This window comes from Ursus arctos, unplaced genomic scaffold, assembly GCF_023065955.2.
Source record: "Ursus arctos isolate Adak ecotype North America unplaced genomic scaffold, UrsArc2.0 scaffold_36, whole genome shotgun sequence".
In the NCBI taxonomy this organism is placed as follows: domain Eukaryota; kingdom Metazoa; phylum Chordata; class Mammalia; order Carnivora; family Ursidae; genus Ursus; species Ursus arctos.
This window is the reverse complement of record NW_026623050.1, coordinates 26,567,912-26,587,133: the sequence shown is the minus strand read 5'-3', so window position 1 is coordinate 26,587,133 and position 19,222 is coordinate 26,567,912. Positions and strand designations below refer to the sequence as shown.

The window sequence follows — 19,222 nt, the reverse complement described above, 5'->3', positions numbered from 1 at the left end:
AAAAAAAAAAATAGGTGAAGTGTCTGGAGTCAAGAGCAGTAGGGTCTCAATTCCTAGCCGTTTGCACACACTTACCAATATCATCTTGGCCAAATAAGGAGAGCATGCAATTCAGAAACGAGCCCTGTTTTGTAACAGACAAAGCGGTCACTTTTATTTTTTGGTTATAATAGCCAAACATTGGCATCAGACATTCAACGTTTTCCCTGCTTTTGGCCCACTTAGACTGATACCCTGGGTAGACACAGCGTAGCGTGCGCCTAATAAAGGAAATGCTGCAGTCCCTCACCTCCTAAGAATCTCTTCTCCTCGCTCACATCTGGTTTAAAAAAGCAAAGCAAAAACCCAAGTAAGAATACAGAACCCACTCTTGAACAGGTCAGTTTCTTTACAAGCACACATTCCACCGGATCCTGCCATATCTGGAACCCAAGACCGGCCCGGCTTTCCTGTGTGTGCAGTTTGAGAGTGTGTGTACGTGTGTGAGCATGCGAGTGCACGCACATACGTAACAAGCCCAACATTCTTCGTGATGGAGTCAAAACAATAGCTTCCAGGGAAACCATTGCTAAGAGTTCAGGAAAAGTTACGGCCTGCCAATTCCAGGAGGACAAAGGGTTTCAGCAACTAACAAGGGAACAAAATGATCTCATGCCCCTTTCCCACTGAGACTCTAAGTGGGATCCTTCTCCAACTCAGAGCGCTCACTTACAGGCACAGTCACTCTTTCCACCCACTGGGACCCACGGGGGAGGATAGCCAAACCAGGAAACAGATTCCAGAGGTAGCTTTTTGATGTGTAACCCAGACAATCTGCAGACAAGGCTCCTCAGCCAAGGAGGGGGGTGACACTCGCGGTGAGGAGCAAGACCCTGGCGTTAGTCACTACATCTAACAGCTCGTTTCCTTCAATCAAGGCCTGGGCCAGGACTGAAAGTAGACCCTCCAATGACAGCCCTGCATTTCTGGGGCGCTGGACTGTGCTCATGTGTAATTCCTAGTGACTTCCACATGCCTTGGAGAACACAGGCAGGAAAAGGCCACGCACCTTCAGGCCTCCTGGTGCCTCTCCCTGCATGCCCTGGGTGACAGGATGGCACACTGTCCTCAAGGGGTGGGTGGGAGGCATGCATGTAGCTCTGTTCCCATAGCCCTCACGTTGGCCCCTTTTATTACACACCCAGACGACAGGCACTGTGCTGAGCGCTAGGAGAAGGTGGGAGTTCCTTTTAAGGACAAAAAGTTTTAAAGATTCTTCCCTGCAAATGCCCACACACACACACACACACACACACACACACACAGCACACAGCACACTAGTAGCTGTACTTCTGGTATCCTTGGAGATAGGAGATTAAGACAAAAATGCTCTAAAATAAATTTTTAATTAACCCCACTATCTCCTACATACATTTTTAAAATAGCGAAGTAACTCCAGGACAGTTTTATTCCATAGGCAATACTTGACACACAAGGATTAAGGATCCCTTGACCAACTCCCACACACAACAGCCTGTGTTCTGCCCCAAACTAGGATTGGGGTAGCAGTTGGGGGATAAAAATGACCCCCCAAAAAAAGCCCCAAAATACTGGCCATACTTCAAGGCTAAGCTGTTGGAAAAAACTTTAGTTACCGTGTGCAGGTAGGAAACATTTTTTAAATAAGCCACAACCTGCATCATCTCCCACAGCTGGAAGTCTTGTCTAGCGTCCCATCCCAGCCAGAGCCCCCTCTTTCCTGTAATTACCTGCACAGGTTTTGGGAAATCCCCACCAGCGCACTTTTCATACTGTTCTAGAATTCTAAACCTCTCTTCTCTCCTGTCTCAGCCTGGAGCTCCAACAGAGCAAGGACTGCCCTTTCCTGGAGGCATCCCTAGCACCTTGCACAGGGCACCCAGAAGGCTCAGAGCAAGAGAACAGTGAAAAGAGGGAGTAAGGATTCTTTACGGAGGACTTTGCAGATAACTGACATGAGTAAGAGTTTGGGGAGAAAGAAGAGTATGACTGGACCTCTTCCGAGTACAGCATAACTCAGTGATTCTACATACATGTTTGAAAACTTACAACTGTAATAAAGATACAAGAAAAAAAAAAAATCAACAGTCTTCCCAAAGGCCCAGGCTACGTGAGCAGCCTGGCTTCCCCATCAATCAGTCTGACAGCAGCAGAAAGACCCAAATTAAACTCAAAGGTGTTCATTTTCTTCTTTCCCGTGCCTCTGTTCTGCCTTCTCTAGATCCTTTCCCCTTTCTCCCCTGGGTATGTTCTCCACCACATTCAGGGTACAGCTCAAATTTCTCCCCTTGGGGTAGGAAGGGATAGGCCCTGCACAATCAGACCCCTACCCTATTTCCCCTGACTCAGCCCCTTCCCACAGACACACATACACAGACATGCCTCCATAAACCACAAACCAAGCTCCAGAGTATATTTGGGATTCTCCCCACCCCACCACTTCCTTCCACTCACCCACTTCGGGGTCTGTGCCCAAGTCACACTCCTTCCAGGAAAGCCCAGCCAGCCACACCAGATATAAATCTACGTTCCCCGAAAGTCCAGCTCCCATTCCCACCCAGCCTCTAAGATAACCCCTCTGAAGCTCCCAACCCAAAGGACTCTTTCCTTCCCCTACATGCCCTAGGCTTTTGTCTCACTATGGGAGACCTCACACCAGAGTTACCTTCTGGGTGCCTTTCACCTCCCTGAGAGTCCCTGACAGGCCAGGAAGACACCACCTTTACCTTTGTGCCCTACAGAGCATCCAACATAAACCTTGGCCAACCATGAGGACTCAGTTACCTATGAAGTGACTATGCCTTAGTGTTTTAAGGGTTCTTGTGGGTCACTCTCAGGGTGCCCATTTTGGAATCAAACCAAGCACACGGACAACCTGAACAAGGGAATAGGTTTTTGGGTTTTTCTTTTTTCTTTTTTAAGGGTTTTCACACACACACACACACACACACACAGCACTAACACAAGTTTTCAATCACATCAGTCCACCCCATTCAGGCTCTATTTCCCCAAGGACTGAACACCCAACTTCCTCTACAAACCCTGTGTTCCTCCCAGACCTACTCAGAAAGTATGTGACTTTGGAATACACAGGCACACTTTTCTTTACGATGGGACACAGCTTCTGGGTAAGCAGCATTGTTAAAACAACCATTTATACATTCACTCTGTAGCCATGGATTTCTTGGGACAGATCGACCTCCACATTTTTTCTTCTAATTCATTGGGTGTGTCCTGTGGGTCTAGAATTTAGACCATCCCCTTGGTCCTAAAATGCACGTGCTTATGAACAGATAGAAATGTCCATGTTATTAATGCTCATCCCAGATGGGAAGCCTGCTTACATGCTCCGAGTAAAATAAGGAAGCAATACAGGACCCCAGTCAAGAAGCCTCTGGAATCTTTTTCCAAACACAAATGTTTCTCATTTGGTCCAGGCTCTGTTTCAATTACATGCCAAGAGAAGACAAAGAAAAACCCCACTACCACCCACTCCTGCCTTCATGAAGACATTATAAATTATCTTTATGACGTCACATAGTAAAGTTGCCTCACATAAAGTAATGTTGACAATGGTTACGGGAGCAGTTTTATTCAACAACTGCTTTATTTGTAGGTGTTCTTCATTCCTAGGTGTCTGCCAGGCACCCGCCTTATTGCTCTCCAGAAACTAGACAGCACAGGGATGTGGGTCCCGCCTAAAGCCTGACGTTAATTTCTAAAGAATGGTCCTGACCATCAACATCAAAAAATAATTCCTTTGTAATATTAAATAACTTCAGAAACAAAAAATGACTGGATGGAGTGTCTTAGTCTTCTAACTTTCCCCAGCTAATTTCCCCTGTCGGTAGTTTTCACTTTCAACATTGACTCCAAGGCCAACCTCACTGTTGCCATTTCAAATAGATTTGTAACAGCATGCTGCCTCCTCTGGCACATTTTGTAGATTAAGTCAACTCCAGGTAACATGTTTAAATCCTCAGTGTCCCACAACAGCACTAGGCCCATCCCCTTTTCAGTGTTGGTTATAGGCTAATGCAAGCCAAAAGCTTTCCCATTTAAGCCAAAAGGAATGAAGGTAAACTTTGAAGTACCTGAACTCTTAGAGGCTAGACAACCTTTATTATCGCGACCCCTTTTCCCTAAGGTCCTCTGTTGTTGAGCATGTGAACTGACCCTAGATTCTACACCGAAGATTTTTTTTTATTCCACCAGAAATTTTACATGTAGAAGTAATTTTGGAGATCCCTGGGCCCATGACGTAGCAAACTCTGCCAGAATTTCAACAAAATGGGGGGGGGGGGGGCAGGGAAGCACCTGGCGTGGAGAAGAAATTCATGGCAAGCATGAGATTTCCTTCATTTATTGAGTTCAATGTTCTAGCTTAAATTCAGATCATACAAATTTTGCACTTATTCAATACGTGCGTGCTTGATTTCATTACAAAGTAACCTTGTGTGTTCCAAATTTCCTGAGCAAAATTAGGGCTCCTGTGGGAGTCTTAGGTTTATCCTGTGCTCTCATATACCCTGCTTCACCATCCAGGATTTCACCCCCATCCAGGAAGCAGGAGACTTGACTTGCCCTTCCTTCTGAGGCTAAGGAACCTACTGCCCAAATGTTTGATGACTCGACCAAAAGAGTGGAAGGCAGGCAGGCCCAGGTACAGTACCCAGGTCTCCGGGCTCTCGGTGGGCACGCTCTCTTCACACCCACTGACTCACAGCAACTCCTGAATTCATAAAGTTATGGTCTACTTCAATTTCTGCCCCGACATCTGCTCTGCATTTAGAGAAGTTGGTAAGTGTTCTCTTCTAAGCTTACCCCAAGGTTTGCAAAACAGGAGACAAATCCATCACCATTCACAGACTGCCAAAATCTCCTTCACCTTCAGAGCATTTTGACTTCTCCCCTACTCACGACGCACATTGTCCCCATGGACAACCATCAGCTAAAATCAAAAGTACAAGCTGCTTAGTGGAGACAAGCCCTCTGTGTCCAAAATCTAAGGAGAAAACCGCAATCAAATCTGCTCAAGGGAAAACGGTCATCCCAAACACAATGCAATTCAGTTCAGAACTGTGTTTATCACTTTCTTGTAAATGGCCTTTGAGCCAGTTTTATATCTTGTAAAAGCTCTAGTAAACACTATTTTGGCTGTGTAGTCCACATTTCAAAGCAAAAAAGGACAGGGTTCAAGCTATCTAAGAGTTGTGTTTATGAATTCCCAGGGTCATCATCTACAACTGAAATACTGGTGGTCAACTGGGAAGATTTCTCCCAACAGGGGATATTTGGCAATGTCTGGAGACATTTTTGGCTGTCACAACCGAAGGTGGGGTGGCAAGGTAGGCTACTGGCATCTAGTGGGTAGAGGCCATGGATGGTGCAAAACATCCTGTGACACACAAGGCAGCCTCCACAACAGAACCATCCGACCCAAATGCCAAAGGCATGGAGGCTCAGAACCCTTATTAAAATACAGGAAGCAGGAAGAACACTCAGGCAAAGTCCTAAGTCCCAATTTTCCCCTGGTGAGCTGCTTGGTCTCAACACAGCACCTGAATTCGTAGGTCTCCGGTTCATTGTCAATGTTGGCCCGTTTCAGAAATTTTGCAATCTCTAAACTGGATTCAACCATTACTTCTCAAAGCCTTCCAGTATGGCAGTTCAAGCCTGGAGCTACTTATTGTCTCTTACTCTAACACCTTTGATCAGAGGCATTTCCCCACCAGTCTTCTCTCAGCCCTAGCTCATTTCCATGAAGAAGCAATTCTGAAGGAAGGAAGCATTCCAGGAGGAGCAATGCTGAAAACAACTCGTTTCCCTGTATCACCACCACCCACCAAAGAAGTCCCTGGTGACCTTCCAGTTCACAGAAATGAAAAGCAGAGAGTTCCTGGACATGAGGAGCTCCTTCCAACTCTAAAATGATTCTTTGCAGTCAACAAATGAAGGACCAGTATGGCAACTTCATTTCGAATTCTATATTCTGCTTTGCAAAAATGCGTAAGCAACAAACTGAGACAGCTTTACAATAAAATTAGAAGGAAATGACATGGGTACAACTGCACTCAATGATGTACATGGTTTTTGCATTTTCATAATGCTTGGCAACCATAAATCAGCCTGCCACCCCAACTTAGGGGACAGACTCAGTATCAAGTCATTGTTTTATGGATGGAAAAAAATACCACCTTGCCATTCCCAAAACCTTGTCTACTGACTCTAGCTGAATGCACACCTCCCATGAAAGAAACCAGATTAACCGAGAGGCTGGGCCTCTCCACATACTACCTAACGGCCTCTAGAACCAAAGAACACAGAAGTTGTTGTCCAAGTAAAATTCTCGCTTTCATAAAGAGAAATTTAACTTGTCTGATGTGGGGAGAGGATTAACACCTTTAACTCTCTAAGTTCATCATTGTGCATGTGTTCCTCAGACAGTCCACGACAGGGAACCACCCACCCAGTCATGCTGCACAGGGATCCTACTGTCCCCATCATGCACAAGTCCAAGGGTTCCCTAGATCCCAAGCTGGGACAGAGTAGTGGGCTAACCGGAAAAGTGGGAGAAGACATCCAGAAGAGGACCCAAGAGCGAAGCTGAACTTCTAAGTCTAAAAGGCACACAGCCCAGGAGCTAAAGTGTTTAACACATTTCATTCGCTTTGAACAAAAACAAAAACCACTCACCACGAATTTCCTAGTACATCCATCATCCATAAACCAAATGAGAGAGGTAATCCAAAGACTGTGGGGCGGGGGGGTGGGGAGACCAGTGAAAACACCACAGGTGGCAACAGAGGGTTAATGTCCCAGAGCAAGGCTTCCTCCCAGCAAGCACAAATCCGAAATCATAATAAAAATGCTGAAGGACTTAGTCACAAGCCTTCCCCTCAGCCATCAGAAGGAATGGCAAAAATGCTGAGTGAATGCTCTGAGCCAGAACGATTCCTTTTTCCTTCTAACTGTGCAAAGAATTTGCATTTAAAATGAGCATTTCATCAGACCTTCCAAGAATGCTTGATATTTGGCTGCTACCAAGAATAAAAGTGATCCTCCACAACCCCAAGTTTCTAATTATTTACTCGCAGCCCAAGCATCTGGGTTCCTAGTAGACTGAGGAAGGCTTGCAGCTAAACACATCTTCCAAGTCAGACAGAACTTCAGATACAGTCCCATCACATGGACAAAAATATGGATACAAAGGTTAACTTCCCGATGACTAAACTCTCCATGAAGCTAACTTTACTTTCTATATAGTTTCACATTTATAAGGAAAGTAGTATCAGGAAATGAAGATTGGTTCTAAGAACGCAAAAGACAATCCTTAGGAACGTTCAACACTTCTTGTTCAACAACCAAGGGTTGTGAGTCAACTAGGAGAGGCACTGGGTGCTGGAGCACAAGTGAAGCATGGAGCCCAATGGCAGGAAAAGCCCGGACAGCCCCCCAGCCAGGAAGACCACTGCCTCTACTCACCAGATCAGTCCATCACTAGCACTGCTTCTCAGCAACCATATCCGAAAAACAGAGCTGTCATTTGTTTTGAAGGAAGGAAGGTGGAAGGGAAGAGAGGATTCAGGGGGCAACACCAGCGAGTACCTCCTTATCCCTGAGCCACCAGAGGTGGGGTTAGAAAGAGGGGAAGTCAGTGGGTGGCTTTAGCCTTGCTCCCTAAGAGGAACAGTTTTCAGTAGTTTATTAAATACAGCAGAGCCTTTTATCTTTTTTTTTTTTTTACTATTAACACTGGAGGGTGGAAAGAGGATACAAAAACATCAATGAAAGTTCAGAAAAGGGTTACCAGAGCCATGGGGCTAGGGGAGAGGCAGGAGGCACCCCTATTCTGAAGGGGTATAAATACCCCCAACCAGCCACAGGGCCCATGGCCACCGCCAACGGCCCAACTGTACAACAAAAAGGCAATTCTTGGGAGTCTCAAGTTGTTTTAGTGTCTCCTTCCACATCCTCCTCCTGACTACGGGGGTGGCTGCTCTGCGGTCAGGATAGCTTCTCACCAGAGCTCGATTTCCTAACAAGGGCATTTCAATTAAAGATGAGACACAATGCAATAGGGAAAGAGAAATCCGAGGATGCAGTCCAGCCTGCAGCCTCCATGTGGTTCCCATTCCCACCGAAGTCTTGCACCAAGCTGGCTTTGTGTTTTTCAGTCCTAAAAGGGAGGCGCAGACCAGACGGCAAAGCCACACCCCCAGCTCTAGGCCATTTCCTCCTGCTCCTCTCTCATTCTTCAGCTGACAGCACTACCCTACCCTCCTCCTAAACACAGCAGCCCCTCTGGCCCTGTGGACCTACTTCCCTGCATCCCTGAGATGGGACACCTCTCCAACATCCATGCCTGGAAACCCCCAGGCTAGGAATCTCCACCCTCAGGGTCCAGAAAGGGGGAGTCACCGGCTCCACACCAGGAAGCCAACGGTAGTGGCAGATTCTGAAACAGACGCCCCTAACACACGGAGCAACCAGCCAACTCCCTGGTTTACCGTAACCACCTGCCCACAGGCCTCTGTGGAGGATGAAGTCAAGGGAGGACTGGCTGTGGACTGCACCGAGCCTAAGAGCAGTACCTGCCACCTGGCCCTCTCCTTCCGTAAAACCATACTGTGCTCCTTCCGTGATTTGTTTACAAAACACCCCTCCTCCCTGACTCCTACAAAGCAAAGCGCCCTACACCATTACTTCGTGAGCTCAGAGAGTCTAGCCAGCACTCGTACTTTCCCGCTTCGGTGTTGTCCAGCTCAGTCCTGGGCCAGCAGCAATCTCCATCAGAGCTTCTAATTACCTCTAATACATGTCCCTCTGTTGTAAATCAATTTCAAAGGGTAGTCAAGGCTCAAGGAATAGTGGAAAGGTAGAGTTACCAATTTAAATACCTCACCTTTTTTGAATAACACACATTCATATTTTGGTACCCTATTATTTTTCTGGCCTGTAAGGTAGAAAGAGCAATTAAATGAGGTGTTTTGTTTTGTTTTGTTTTTTTAACCGGACCCACTGCTTGCCAAATGTAGCTGTTCCAGGTGACCATGTGAGTTAGCAGACTCTGAATGGTGGTTTAACTGCCATTGCCTCCCATCACATCCCCTGTCACCAGGGAGAGGGAGCAGGAGTGGAGAAGAAAGAAGAAATGCCCCAGGCTGAGCAGATCTGGATGCCTGAGACAACCACTGGACCCTGCACCAACCTCACATTTTTTTTAAAGGTTTGAGAGAGAGAGAGAGAGAGAGAGAGAGCGCGCGCATGTGTGTGAGGGAGGGTGGAGAATGGCAGAGGAAGAATCCCAAGCAGACTCCCTATCAAGCACGGAGTGCAACATGGGGCTCGATCCCAGGACCCCGAGAGTATAATCTGAGCTGAAATCAAGAGCTGGATGCTTAAACTGAGCCACCCAAGTGCCCCTCAACCCCACATTTCTTATTTGTATTACAACCCTTCCCCCACATTGAGGTTTCAGAAACATTTCACAAATGGTGCAGAAAAACCAGGACCAACCAGACACGTCTCCTTTGGTGATCAGAGTGTCCCTTCTCACTACACCCAACTCAGAAGGAGAAATGACACGCACACAAGGACCCCCAACGTGAAAGACTGCAAACTTGCCATTTCTAATACCCATCTCAAGGAATTAGGGGAGAGGCGGATGGATGACCCTGCCTGATCCTCAGCACACAGAGAAACCGGAGAAAGGCCTGGGCACAAAAGCAAGCTTTGTCCCCACTCGCCATCCCTACGCAAGCCCTCGCTCCGAGGACGATGCCAGCACGGCCACGGCAGGGCTGCTCCGGGAGCCCGCAGCCAATAAAGGGTCCATTGTTGTCTCCTCTGAATCTCTGCAAATCCCAAGAAGGGGAAGCCAAGGCCCAACAACTGTTGGTGAGGAAGAGTGAGTCAGACCTGACTGTCCCATCACCATCATTTAAGGAAAGGGGTTTTTTTTTGTTTGTTTTCCCCAGCTTTCTGGCAGATCTGCTTCCAAGCTATGGCTACTCATACCAGGACAGGTAGCTCAAGTCGTTACAAGCCACACAAAAGAAAACTACCCCAATTTGTCCTGGGTGCTCCAGGCAGGAGATGACAAATGAGAGGCCCACCTATAGCCAAGCAGCAAAGGAGGCAAAATAGGACTTGGCCACCCTCCCTGGGCTCCTCTACCTGGCAGCTTGTCCCCACAAACATGCAAGCAAGCACTTGCCCGGTCACACTGCCACACACCTCCCCTTTGTCAAGGACCTCAGCTTGTCAGGGCTTTGTAATGGAGGGAGAAATGGTAGAAAGCACCAACACAGCCCAGGAGGCCTCCTGCCCCTCCATATTCTGGTACACCTTGTTCAAAGCAGGAACTCTCCCTACGTGGGGCCACCCTCCCAGGGAGGCAGCTCATTTGAAGAGGCTCTTCGGCCAGTAAGGCCTGACCCCTGAGGAAGAGGGGGGGCCCAGCACCTCCGTGGTCACCCGCCTCTGCCTTAGAAGAATGGGCAGCTCAAAAATCTCCAGGAAACCCCAAGGAGATCCCCCTTCACTCCACTACAGCACACGGGCAAGCTCAACAGCATTAGCAGGCTTCCAGCAGTCTGTAAGGCACGATGTCCTACTGCTTAAGACCTCTCCCACCCCGAATCCCCATCCCACAGCTTTGGGGCCTAATGCTAGCACATCAAGAAACCCTGTCTGCATGCTGTCCTGCAGCAGAGAAGCAAGAAAAGGCAGAGCTAGGGAGAACCTGGTCAGGGAGGCACAAACACAGAGGGTAGCAAGCCCTAGGAACAGAAATGGCCACAAGTATCCATACTTCCCTTCTCCCAGGGCGATCAGAGCCTCCGAAGGCATACTGACTATGTGATAAGCCCTCGTTCCCATCCCCATCCACTGGGAATCTAAAATTAGCCAGAAAAAGCATGTATTCAGCCCTGTGTCTCCTATGCTGCACCTGATAAGTGTCACTACCTCCTCTGGCAGTAACTTGTCTTGGGGAGTGCTATAAATACCACCTAAGCCTACCCAATGTGAATTATGAATACCAGGAATAGTTTCAGGGTTTCCAGGCACTGGCTGTGTGACAGGGGTGTCAAATTCAAAGTCGTCTATGCAAGACGCCGACCCAGAGAACACTCCAATCCCTGGGGCCCAGCCCCACATTCTGAGCTGTGGGGAGTATCTACCCACTCGAGAGCACATCTGCCTCCTGTGTGGCTGGGGCTGCTCCCACTGCAGCTCGGGAAACCCAGCAGATGCTCGTGGCCTCTCGTCACATGGCTAGGAAGTCTGACGTCCTAGAACGTAGTCAATTTCAAGTTACCGAAAAGGACAGTAGGGTGTCAGCCTTCCTGGATATTTAGAGCTCATTCAGAGCTTTCAAGGGAGAAGGCTCTTGGAAACAGAAGCCTGGAGGGGAAGCAGACACCGACTGGATGATCCCAGGCTATTATCGGTCTCCCTTGGAGCTCGCATCCAGAGAGTGTTTGATTAGATGTTTGTGCAATCATCTTCAGTGTTTTGCATTTCAGAGGTTCATAACTGCAGAATCCTAAGCCCCAGGAGCTGGGCTGGTGACACAGTTACAGCTAAGGGAGCTCCCCAAAGAGCAGATAGCCAACAAGGACCCCGTGGGCCTGGGTGCGGAATAAAGCCCTCAGTGCAGGGGGCAGGGGAGGGAGGGGAGTGGGCTTGGGGGACAGAAGCCTGGGGAATGTAGACACATGCAGGAGACAGGAGGGTTGGCCAAGAAGAAAAGGTCCCGGGAGAAGGCAGGTCACGGGAGTAAGGTGTTCTAAAGGCAAAAAAGGAGAGGGTGTTACGAAAAAAGGAGGGTGAACAGCAAAACGTGAAGGGCAGCCGGAGATCAAGCTGTGAGATTTGGTCACCGAAGGGTTGTTGGAGGCCTTCCAGGCGACTGTTCTGGTGCAATGCTAACCGTAGAGGTTCAAGAGTGGGGCAAGAGGCAGAGATTCATCTTTTTGGAAGTGACCAACCAACCTGGCACTAGTCAAGTTGTAAAAGTGAAATTAAAAAAATGAAGCCTACTTCATCATTTCACAGCCCCCTCCCCTTTTAACAACCTGTGCCCTCCCACCTTCTGGTCCTTGTTCCTTCATCTCTGCCACCCAGAATGCCCTCTTCTGGTTTCTGACATCTGACACCACTCCAGGCTCAGCTGAAGCCGCACTTCCATGAACCCCTCTGCGCTCCTCAGGCCCCCTCACTCTGCCTTCCTGCTGGGTAGTCTTCCCTGACCTCCCAATTGTAGGGATTGGTCTCCCCGTCTCATCAAAGACCTCTGCGGGCAGACTCCAGGTTCTCAATGTTTCTGTATTTCTCTCAGCAGGTGCCACATCCCTTTGCCCATGACAGCCCCTCCAAGAAGAGCAGCAAATACAACTGTTTTCTTTAAAACCAGTTATTTGTCTCTCTCCTTTGCTCAAATTCTTTGTGCTTAGTAACAGACATAACTGCCCACACATTATCCCCAATGTCAACGATTTCCCCAGCATGTTTGATGCTGTCAGCCCCTCAGGAAGAGCAGAAGCAGGAAATCAATCTGTCTACAGGGAATGCAGGGTGGGGAGAGGGAGAAAACAAGATGCTACCATCTATCTCTCCTCCACACCCCCACCTCCATCCCACATGGTTAGAGAAAGGCAGGGCCTTAGGAAGAATGCTCTACAAGCCATCTCCTCAGACCTTTATCTCAAGGAGTTCAGTCTTTACTCTCGCTCTTAAATGCTGAATAAAGGAAACCAGCCTTCTAGGATCTGAGCCAAACTAAGGAGCTGGATCTCAGTGCTTCAGAACACAACATCTGCTCCTGCCCCAGCCCTGGCCTCCCAGTTCAAGCTCAAGTCCTACAGAGTTACGGCAGAAGGACACCAGTGGAGGTGGTGGTGTAGACCTGGCCCCCAACTTCTTAAGTATTCACTCTGAGGCTCCTGCCTCACGGCCCACCCAAAACAACCAGACCTAAGGATGATCCCATACCCCATGAAGGTGTCCCTGGCTGTTTCCAAGTCCTCCCTGGGGCACCTGGCCAGAGAATGAGGAGCCCTAAAGGCCCCCAGGTGCCCATCAGCACAGCCAACCAGCTTGCTCCAGTAAGCCTGGAAGCTGGCAGCACCACACATTAAAATGTCAGGGCGTCCCCAGTACATGCAGGCAGCAGTTGAAGCCCACTTTTTGGGGTCCCAGAGGCTTCCCTTCTTCCTTCTATTTCTGCCTCCTCCTCGCACAAATGTTTGCTTGAGGACGGCTCTATCAACTGACCTCAGTGGAAAGGAAACGTCCGGAGTACAATCAGGGTTGAGTCATTAAAGATCACATAGTCCCTTGGGGAAGAAAGAGGCCAAAATGAGCCACAAACTGCTAGGGCTTCAAAACTCCAAAATAAATCGTGTGTGTCTTTGCTGTGAACAGAGTAACTGGTACACCCGTGTCCTTGGAGCCTCAGGAGACTCCTTCGGCAGGCAGCCCCCTTGGCTCTCCCACAGGCCGCCGGGGACCAGGGACTCCATCTGCAGGTGGGCCTGGCCTCTGGAGAACAGAGCCAAACACCAATTTTCTCCACCCACCCACCAGCAGCTACAGGAAGGGCTCACACTGTTTGCAAACCCTGAAAACTATTATTTTCTCTCCTCCAAAACACTGAGGGGAAAAAAGCCAGCCAGCCCCAGGAACCCAAATCCAAGGGGGAGGGCAAGTGAAAACAGCCACACAGAGAACAGAGAAGGAACGATTCAGCGTCAGCCTGACTTACTCAAGGCAAACACTCACCATCAGTTGCATTTTTGTTGAATTCACACTTGGAAGGCTGATTCAAAGTACCACCAAAGAGAATAAATCTGAGGGCCATTCGCTATTGAACAGGAAGGGACAAGAGGGACACTACGCATCAAGTTTCGATTTTTCCACACTACATGAAACCACTCCACCACAGCCGGCTCTGTCAGTCCACAAGACACACTGCGGCCAGGGCAGACACACAGCTTGGCTCCGAGGAACCCCTCAAATACTCCCCCTGGACCCGTGCTAGCAGGTATCCCAGCACCTGCACAGGAGTAAGTACCCTAAGACTAGGGCTCCTACTTTTGGCACCTGCCATGTGCAGATCATGTTTTGACCAGCAGGTAAGTACTGCCTGCATCTGCAGACATAACTGACAGAAGTCTATGCAATTACTTTAAAATACAACTCTTGGGATCCAAGTGTTTTAACATTCTACCACAAGCCAAGTCACCTCTCTCTCTCAACCTGCCATCAAAACCACCCATCTTCTGAGATCTTTGTAGCCAACTAGATGGCCTTTCACCGATGAGCCACTTAGCGTTCACTGGGTTGCCCAGATTTTAGCCAATAAAGATACCAGATACCTCGTTAATTTTCTACCACAGAGAAACCACAAGTAATTTATACCCCCACCCCCACGCAATATATGGGACATATGTAACTAAATGCTTTTTTCTGTTTATCTGAGATTTACATTCAACTGGGAAGCCTGTATTTTATCTGGCAACCTCAGTTCAACATTCTAGAGAAAACACGGAAGCCTGAGAACAGCTGGAAGCAAATTTTGGGAGACCCCAGCTGTCGGCTCATTCCACACAGAGGACCAGCTGCAGCAGAACACTGGCCTTGCCACTCTGGACAAGCACAGGCAGAGGGAGGGGAGGACTGCCCTCACGGAAGAGAAAAGCCCATTCTCTACTTTACTCGGAGGGCTTACTTAAAATACCAAGAAAAAATGTCGACTTAAAAACACAAGCCAGACACAAAAGGACAAATATTTTATAATTCCTCTTCATGAGGTACAGAATCCACACATTCATAGCAACAGAGAGCAGAATGGTGTTTCCCAGGGCCCGGGGCAGGGGAATAAGGAGTTAGCACACGGTACGCAGTATGGAGTTTCAGTTTGGGATGATGAAAAGGTTCTGGCAACGGAGAGCGTGACGGGTGCCCAACCATGGGAATGCACTTCATGGCTCAAGCACCACATTCTATGTTATGTATATTTTACCACTTTTATTTCCTTCAATTTTCTTCTAGCCAATTTTCTTCCCATTTGCAGTTTCGCTAGGTTTTTCCCTCTCATAGATCTGATTCATCTCTAACTTCACGGAACAGGTATCTGCTGCTAAGAATCTTACTGTTTCTGAGGAAACACACCTGTGAGACACAGATGGAAAGGAGACCAGGAGGGAACACGCTTGTTGCTTGGAGGCTGGTGCGTGCGACCACCTGGTCCCACCCACCCAGGCCTCGGAGGGCCCTGCAGAAGCACCCCTCATCCCACACTTTTCCTTCTCCCTCTGTGTGTTCTAAGGACCCATCACCATCTGAGGCTCAGGCTTCAACATACCCTAGAAACCTTCCAGTAACAGAGCCCAGAAGAGTCGACAGCGCTCACCTCCACAGGCGTCAGGAAGGTCTGTGGGGCTGGGCGAAGCTAAGGTTCACAGCCCCACACCATCTTTGACATCGGAACAAAGAAGCAACCAGGCCTTAGGACCCAGAACTGATCTTCAAACAAATAAAAAAGCACAACCATGGATGAAAAACAATGCAAGGAGAAGAAAGTTCCATGTCTCAGACACCAAGACTGAGTTCTTCCGCACTCACTCCCACAGTGATACCACCCCCCACCCCCACCCCACCCCCACACACAGACTCTGGAGGATCCAGACCAGGGGTCCCGTCAAACACATATCTGACCTCAAGTTGCTGATCACCTGCCTTGGCCAGGACGGCGGGGGGTGTTGACTCAAAACAAGATTTGAGAATTTCATATATTGTTCTGGAATGTACAAGTAGAAACAAAAACACAAGCAGAGTCAAGGGGTAGAAAGTATGGAGGAAGCCCACACACCTTTGAAAGGGTCCCAGGACTAGTTGGAAGCAGCAGCAAAGGTTCCCTGGCTCAGCACTGGTCAATCCGTGGACCCGCTATCAGCACTGTGTAGACAACTCTTCTTAAGAACCCAGATTCTGGGGCACCTGGGTGGCTCAGATGGTGAAACGTCTGCCTTCGCCTCAGGTCACGATCCCAGGATGCTGGGATCCAGCTCTGCCTAGGGCTCCCTGCTCAGTGGGGAGTCTGCTTCTCCCTCTCCCTCTGCTGCTACCCCCGCTCGTGTGTTCTCGTTCTCTCTCTCTCTAAAAAAAAAAAAAAAAAAAAAAACTTCAGGGGGAAAAAAAATCCAGATTCTCCTCAGCCCTTACTCGCCCACCTTGCCCTGGCCTAACCACATGGCTAAATGGGCACAATTACCCCTCACAGACATCCGGCAGAGGCAGGACGGGATACAACAGGCTCAGGGTGTCAGAAGGGTAGTCTGAACAGAAATGTTCTAACCTTGAGTGTCTCAGAATCGTACCAATGATTCCCATTCCCATCCTGATTCCACTCGTGGCTTGCAGTGGGGCTCAGCCATCATCAGGTTTAGCAAGAACCCCAGGCCATGCTAAAGGAAGACATCCTCACACCACATCTAACACACTGAGAAGAAATATTTGAGCCTAAAAGGATAAAAATGTCATGAAGACTTTGTGATGATGTAGGGGAATGCTCACAAAATAATGTTAGGTGGAGAAAAAGCTGAATTCCCAACTATCTATTCTGTAGGGGTCTATCTATGCTATTTATACACAAACTGAACTTGCTCCCAAGTTCACCATAAAATCTGCCTGTATACACAGTGATCTGGATCCTACCAACTTCTGAACTGGCCTGTTCATCAGCCGCAGTACACCTGAGTGATGCCATTACCTGCCTCCTCTCCAGCTGAGAGTAGGATCTGCTATTTAAGGGAAGTGAGCGGTTGGTAAGGAGAAGAACTTTCCAGTCAAGGGGACTTTTCTGAGTAAAAGCTGAAGGGTGAGGATTCCCAGGACACGTTGAGAGGTCAGCTGGGAAGCTGGCTGGCAAGAGCAGAGATTCTACCAGACACAGTGGAAGACAACAGTTAGCAAGGGGACTCAGGGTCCAGATACAGAAGCACCCGGGGCCACTGAAGGTTTATGGGCAGCAGCACACAATTTAACTGTGTGGCAAAATTTGACAAGGAACCCAATCTTCTCACTACCAGGACAGAGGAAACTGCAAGTAGGAAGCAAAGGTGGGAGAAGTGTTTAAAGAAAATAAAGACAGAAAACCATGGAATGACGCACGTTTGATTGTGAATGCTAAGCCTAGAAAATACACGTTTATGACTTTCTCTTGTGCTTTCTATGCACAGTTCTGGCCAAGGTTTCGTTGTTTTTGTTTTTAAAGAAAATTTGGCACTCCAGGGCCAGTGGCTCTCAGCAGTGGACTGGTCCCCATAGAGCAGGTGCTGTGATTTCTAAACTCCCTTGCCTTCTGCCAGCTCACCTTCTTTCTGGCTGATCAAGCACCTTCTTCAGGCCCCAGGCTCCTGGCGGGGGAAGGAGCAAGGAGGAGGAAGAATGTCAGCATCAGGACTAAACTCTGGCGCAGACCATCCTTCAGAAGCAAAGGATTCAGTTATAGCTAAGACTTTCTTAGAGCCCTTAAGAGAAACCACAGCACCAGGCACCCCCGCACTCATCACCCACCATCCCTCTGGGGCCCTCCTTTAAGAGGTGGTCTATCTCTAAGGCTTCTCTTGATAAGCTAAGCCACTTCATTTCAAGCCTTGAAAACTAATGCTCTGTGACACTCCATTTTTCCTACTGCCATACAGTTTAATACCCAGCATTCAGTATTTTATATTAAAATCGGTTATCATTTTTGCTACACATCAAGAGCCAATTTCCCCTAAAACTGCGAAACTGAGATACCACCAAGGAATATAAAAAGAGTAAGAAGCCAGCTGCCCTGCAAAACTATACTAATAATGCCCTCTCCCCCTCGGGGGGAAGAAAGCAGCCCCCTAGACAACTAAAAGGAATTGTAAGATGGAGTATTCTCTTTCTCATCTGCAAATAGGATACATTGCATTTTGACATTTTAAATTAGGTCAGTACTTGGGTTCTGGTGTTGGGCTTTTCAAGTACTTCCTTGCTTCAGATTTGGGATAACAGAGTGGTAAGTCTAGAGACCCCTTCCTAAATTATCATTCCTAACATCCAAAGCTTATTTCTCTTATTTTCTCCGTTAAATACCTATGCTGCCCTTTAAAAACTAAAAAGCATCTCTGATTAAAAATAAGCTGCACCATGTGATTGAAACATAAGTGTCTTTTCCTGCCATGCATCTCAAGCGTCCTAGCCCTTCATCACAAGTAACCAACCTGTCAGCTCTCTGTAACGCATTTTTCCGCATGGGTTTTGTAAGAGCTACATGACTGAGGGCTCTGAAGGGAAGAGCAAACCCCCACAGGATAAACTGAATGAAGAGACCAGGCCCCTTCTAACCTGCCGAGGGGAAGCCTGATTTTTCCCTCCCCAGATGGCTCTATGAAGACCACGCATTTCGAGAACCCCATTTGCAACACAGTGATCCAATTCAGGAACTCCTAGCTAATTCTACAAAGACCGGGATGCAGTTGTTTGAGGAAAGCTATATGAAATTTGGGCTTACAAATGGGAACTGTTAATTTGCACTGCTGTGGGCCTGGAGTCCACAGCACGCAGATCTCCCAAGCCTTCCCCAGGGCAACTGTAGATTCAAGGAGCCAACGGAATGTAATGTATGGTGATGAGAGAGTTTATCTATGCAGGCTCACTGGGCCCAAGCAGAGCCAGGCTGGTTGAGCTGCAAGTTCAAGTCCTAAAGCCATGGCCTTCAGGCTTCTTAAAAATACAGATTCCTTGGGGCGCCTGGGTGGCTCGGTTGTTAAGCGTCTGCCTTTGGCTCAGAGCGTGACCCCGGCGTTCTGGGATCGAGCCCCACATCAGGCTCCTCCGCTGGGAGCCTGCTTCTTCCTCTCCCACTCCCCCTGCTTGTGTTCCCTCTCTCGCTGCTGTCTCTCTCTCTGTTAAATAAATAAAATTTTTAAAAAAATACAGATTCCTTGGGCCCCTCTCCAAGGAATTCTGCTTTAGTGGCTCTGGGGAGGGGCACCCCCAGGCGACTGAGTGCAGCTTGTCTCTGGGCCAGCCTGAGCAGCACAGCCCTGGCCCACTGTGGGTAAGGAGTAGCCAAGTTCTATTCTGGGGCCATGAGCCCCTCACAGTAGCATGTTAAGAAATTGCAAGGCTAGAAATCAGCCTGTTTCTACTGGATACAGCA

General features: G+C 48.3%; 1 protein-coding gene across 11 annotated transcripts in view; it reads right to left on the bottom strand.

Moving 5' to 3' along the window:
- Positions 1–19,222, bottom strand: part of TLN2 (talin 2) — a 416,400-nt gene that overhangs the window by 350,187 nt on the left and 46,991 nt on the right. Inside the window, exon 1 of one of the 11 annotated variants that reach the window (XM_044390993.3) lies at positions 15,899–16,185. The exons of 9 other annotated variants lie outside the window; for them this stretch is intronic. The gene's annotated coding sequence lies outside the window, so the exon portion shown is untranslated. Of the gene's footprint in view, positions 1–75; positions 2,077–15,898; positions 16,186–19,222 lie in introns of those variants that run through there. One more of the 11 variants, XM_048219844.2, reaches the window with a different exon arrangement.